General features: G+C 40.9%; 1 protein-coding gene across 1 annotated transcript in view; it reads right to left on the reverse strand.

The window, feature by feature from the left end:
- The window catches only part of FBXO33 (F-box protein 33), a 28,532-nt gene that overhangs the window by 18,343 nt on the left and 4,620 nt on the right, over window positions 1–5,569 (reverse strand). The gene's annotated exons all lie outside the window — the stretch shown is intronic.

Raw genomic sequence — 5,569 nt, forward strand, 5'->3', positions numbered from 1 at the left:
AGAGGAAGGGAGAGGGATAGAGAGTTAGAAACATCGATGAGAGAGAAACATCGATCAGCTGCCTCCTGCACACCTCCCACTGGGGATGTGCCCGCAACCAAGATACACACCCTTGACTGGAATCGAACCTAGGACCTTTCAGTCCACAGGCCGATGCTCTATCCACTGAGCCAAACTGGTTAGGGTGCATATTAGGGTTTTACTATATAGGATTCCACTTCTAAAAGGCCTCCAGATAAAAATACAGAATCAGACTAATGCACTCAATCGCTTTCATTGCTCTCATGCTGGTCCACGCCACCAAAGTCTCTTGCCTGGATTACTGCAACAGCCTCCTAACTTGACTTGTTGCTTCTATCCTTGTCTTGCTACAAACTAGTCCCAACATAGCAGCTAGAACATTCCTTTAGAAATACTAGATCATGTCACTCCTCAACTCAAAACCTTTTCATGGCCCCTTCACCTCATTCAGAGTAAAAGTCAGATTCTTACAAGAGCTCAATAAGGTCTTACTGATTTCCACATCACTTTTCCTTCTTAGTGGCTGACCTCTTTCTTGTACATTTCATTGTTCTCTGTGATATACTTAAGTATGCATATTCCCACTAAAATACCACTCTTCCATTACTGCTCCTCCCCTCAGGAATCACTCTCCAAAGAGACACCTGGCTTATACTCCCTTCCTTTCCTTCGAACACTACTTCTTTCCTTAAGTTCCCTATTTTACACAACACTCCTTTCCACCTCCACCATTCCTACCTCCCCTCAGTGCTTCATTTTGCTTCATGCATGTATTACCAACTGTGATACTACACATTTTTGTCTTTTTTCCCCATTAGAACAAGCTCTATAATGACAAGGCTTTTTGATTACTGCTGTATCCCCAGCTGCTAGAAGAGGGTCTGGCATTCAGTAAATATTTGTTGAATGTTATATTTACCTTAGTGAATGACAAAAACTAGGGTCTGTTTAGCTACACCTCACACATCACAAATTTAGGGTGCAGACCAGTTTTCAGGTACATTATACACTTGGAATTCCTCTAAAAATAACAATTGCCCAGAAAAATAAAATTATTTCCTCAAAACCTATGATTTGTACTTATCTTTCAACCATAGTTTTAGTATGCATATAAAAAACATAAAACTTAAATATGTATATTAAACTTCCATTAAAAAGAGATATCTTGTTTTTTTAACATAAGAATTTCCCTATGTACTAAACCACCACCATAATTTTAAAAAAATATATATTTTATTGTTTTTTTACAGAGAGGAAGAGAGAGGGATAGAGTTAGAAACAGATGAGAGAGAAACATCGATCAGCCGCCTCCTGCACACCCCCTACTGGGGATGTGCCTGCAACCAATGTACATGCCCTTGACTGGAAACGAACCTGGGACCCTTCAGTCCCCAGGCCGATGCTCTATCCACTGAACCAAACCAGCTAGGGCCACCATCACAATTTTTTATCACAATTTTTGATAACCTTTTATAAATATCTACACATACAGATTTAGTGGGTTTGAGCAATTTCTCAAAACCAATCTTAACTACCTATGAACCTAAGAATTAATCCTTAAGTTATCATTGCAGAGGGCTAAAAACCTTTTATCTTTTTATGGTATTTCTGTTGGACTGTTTAATACAACTGAAGATCTTAATCATAATATCTTGGGTAGTTCAAAACTGGGGAACTCTTCTGTGGTTCAAAATTGGGGAACTTTACCTGTGGCAGCAACTTCAGATTGTTTTCTTTCATTTCAGAGGATCCAAAATTATTTCTTTTGATGTAATAAAGTAGTACCAGTGCCAAAATGCCAAAAACAGCCACCTTAAATTAGAGTTAATACAGCTAAGACTAATTAACTATGGAAAAGGAAAATCTGTAAGAACTTGATACTTTAAAATGATGCTCTTAAAAAAGTTAAAACGTTCTACAATGCTGTAAAGTAGCTCATAAAATGCAATATTTTCCTTTTTTTAAATAGATAAAAGCTAAACTAAACTACATCACTGCATGGAATTCTTTCAGGTCAATTCTATTCTTTTTAATTCATGTTTAATATCAAGTGTGTTTATATCCACATAATACTTTGATAACCTATTTCCTCCTCGCCAGGCCGGCATGGTTCAGTGGTTGAGCATCAACTTATGAACCAGGAGGTTAGGGTTCGATTCCCGATCAGTGCACATGCCTGGGTTGTGGTCTCGATCCCCAGTGTGGGGCATGCAGGAGGCAGCTAATCAATGATTCCCTCTCATCACTGATGTTTCTCTCTCTCCCTCCCCTTCCCTCTCTCTGAAATAAATGAAAATATATATTAAAAAAAATAAAAACAGCCCTAGCTGGTTTGGCTCAGTGGCTAGAGCGTCAGCCTGCGGACTGAAGGGTCCCAGGTTTGATTCCAGTCAGGGGCACATGCCTGGGTTGCAGGTTTGATCCCCAGTGTGGGGCGTGCAGGAGGCAGCCAATCAATGATTCTCTCTCATCATCGATGTTTCTATCTCTCTCTCCCTCTCTCTCTGAAATCAATAAAAATATATTAAAAAAATAAACAAACATATTTCCTCCTCTCACCGGTACTAATAAATAACCACAACCAAATCAAACAAACTTTTTACAGAAATGTTGCCAATAAACCTTTGTTATAATGGAAATGCTCTATTCTATGCTGTCCAATATGGTAGCCACTATCCATGTGGCTTGTGTGACTAACTAAATCTTTAATTACTCAACAAATTAAGTGCTGTCCAATATGGTAGCCACTATCCACATATGGCTATTGCACTTGAAATGTGGCTAGTGTGACTAACTAAATCTTTAATTACTCAACAAATTAAATAGCTATATGTGGCTATGCTCGGCTAGTGTGTCTCAGTGGAATGAGTGTCGTCCCATGCACTAAGAGGTCACTAGTTCAATTCCCAGTCAGGGTCCATGCCTAGGTTGCAGGCTTGATCCCCAGTAGGGGGTGTGCAGGAGGCAGCTGCTCGATGTTTCTAGTTCTCTCTCACCCTTCCTCTCTCTAAATAAAATAAAATAAAATAAAAATCTATATGTGGCTAGTGACTACCATATTAGACAGCACAACTTTAGAGACCAGAAATAAGTTATCAGCCTATAATAGCATTCCTTATTAGCTTTTTTATGATCCATTAACTAAAAGCAATTTCTCAGAATTTGCTTTACAAATTCATTTACTCAATTACCATCTCATTTACTATCATCCTCAAATCACAGAGGTTATACAAAAAAGATTTAAAAAAAGTAAGGTTGACATACAAAATTTTAAAAAATGAGATGGACATACAAAATTGCTAGACAACATGCTATCCTATATAATAAAGAGGTAATATGCAAATTAACCCTCACACCCTCACAAGATGGCAGCCTATGACCAGGCTGGCAGGGGGGTTAGTGAGGGACGACCAAACGACTGAACAGCAGGCTGCGTGGGGCGACCAGGCTGGTGGGGGGCCGTGATGAGATTAATTTACTTCCAAACATAAATTTAAAAACCTTTGAAATAGCATTAGTAGTAATACATGTAATGACACTACACTTTAAGTTTGGCTATACAACACAGCACCATCCCTATAGTAAATGACAAAGCCTTAAAATCATGAATGACAGTGTATAGAAATGATAGTTAACCCAAAAGGACAGGTATAGGGTGGTCTCATAGATAGGTAGATTGGGATGCTAATAAAAGTGGAAGGTATATGTTTACTTGTCTATTATACCTTAATAAAGCTGGAAAAAAAAGTCATGGGGAGGAAGGGAGGGAGAGAAAAATTAAACACCAAAGGGAAGAAAATGTCGATGTAATGTTATCTACCTATCCAACTAACAAACCAGTTCTTAAAACACTAAGAGGAACTAGGCACTGTGCAAGACTTGTTCTTAGACCAAAGGCACACTTTTTTGGAAGGTTGCTCAGAAGTGCTATTGTATCTCCGAACATGAAAATCTAATTGGTATTGGCTGAATTCACCCCCACTCTTGATCTCATCACTAGTTAAGTGCTCACAGATTGAATCCTTTCAACTTCAGGGTCAGTTGGTCCTCTAGCCATGCATTTGACTCTGTCAAAGAGTCTCCAATCTGATCAAGGCCTCAAAAAGCCTTTCTTGCCACATAAAATGAAAGTAAGGAAATGGAATGCTTTGTGAAGAGCTAGGGAAATATACAGGCCACTGGAATATTGGAGCCATGCTCAGATACAACTTGGAGCTATATGCTTATCTTGCCCACTTTTGATTCAGACAAAAGCATGGATACATGGAACAGACTGGCGGGTGCCTGAGGGGAGGGTTAGTGGGGGTGACTGGATAAAGAAGGTGAAGGGATTAGCGCTCGCCTGTGTGTGTGTGTGTGTGTGTGTGTATTCGGTTTAGCATTAATCCTGTTCAACATAATGCATAACGTTCAACATACTATATTTATTGCAAAAGTAAAGACACTGCTCTTGGAGAAAAACAATGCTGTAAAACAATGTGCCATCACTTGACACAGTCCAGTGTCAGTTTCCTTTCTAATAGTAGCCCTCCTGCCTAATGCACAGGGTCACTGAAAGGATCAACTAAGACAGTGAATGTGAAAGTACCTGGGAACTGCTCAACTATTACTACTATGTACGTTGCTCCTTTGACCTTTTGAACTTTTTTCCAACTCATAGTTTAATTGTAAGGTTAGTTAGAATATCCAGATACAGAAAATAAAAATTAATGAGATTATGGAGAGGGCCATAGAGAATAGAAATAATAATTCTTATTAGGAAAATCAGTTAGAACATAGAACATAGGAAGTTAGTCCTAGAATTACAGTAAAATCCTAATCTAAAACGAGGACAGTTACATACATGCTGACCCTCTGCAGACATCGGCCAATTCGCCCAACACAGGCAACCACCATGCTGTACTGTGCTTTCCGGTGCCTCACTCGGGACAAGCGGAGTCCGGAGGTGTATGGGGAAGGACTTCCAATCCCGATGAGCAGGCTCTTCCCCAATCCCTAGGTTTAACAAGCACTTCTTCTACTCTTTGTGCCTGGCCCAGTTAATCCAAACTACTCCCAGCCAGGAAGTGGCTGTCCAAGATTTCTTTTAGGAAGAGTCTTGTAATTGTGACACCAGTAGCATGCTGCCCCACCCCCTGTCTAGCTATATGCTTTGAATGGACAGGTTCAGAGTCAGAAAAACCGCGTTTCGTTTTTATTTCTCCCCAAACTCACAGGCCTTACGCTCCAAGTTTCAGCTTTCCTGTCTGTCAAATGAGTAATGCGGGCGCCTGTCAGCTCCATCGCACCGCCACGGAGAGAGGATGAATGAGACACTGCCTGGAAGGCGCGGGGAGTGATGTCTGATAAACGCCCAGGACATCCCTGTTTACAAAGTAGTCCTGCTGACCCCCGTTCTGCCTTCCTGCCTCAATACCACCGCCGGGTGAGAAGTGACGCCCCCAGCCACTGCAGAGAGCGACGCCGAAGTGGGCCAAGCAGAGCCTCGCGGAATCTACTTCTGGGTGAGAGGAGGGAGGCACTCTGAGCCCCGCGGTGGCGGTGGGGG

Source organism: Myotis brandtii, unplaced genomic scaffold (genome assembly GCF_000412655.1).
Source record: "Myotis brandtii unplaced genomic scaffold, ASM41265v1 scaffold479, whole genome shotgun sequence".
Taxonomy (NCBI): Eukaryota; Metazoa; Chordata; class Mammalia; order Chiroptera; family Vespertilionidae; genus Myotis; species Myotis brandtii.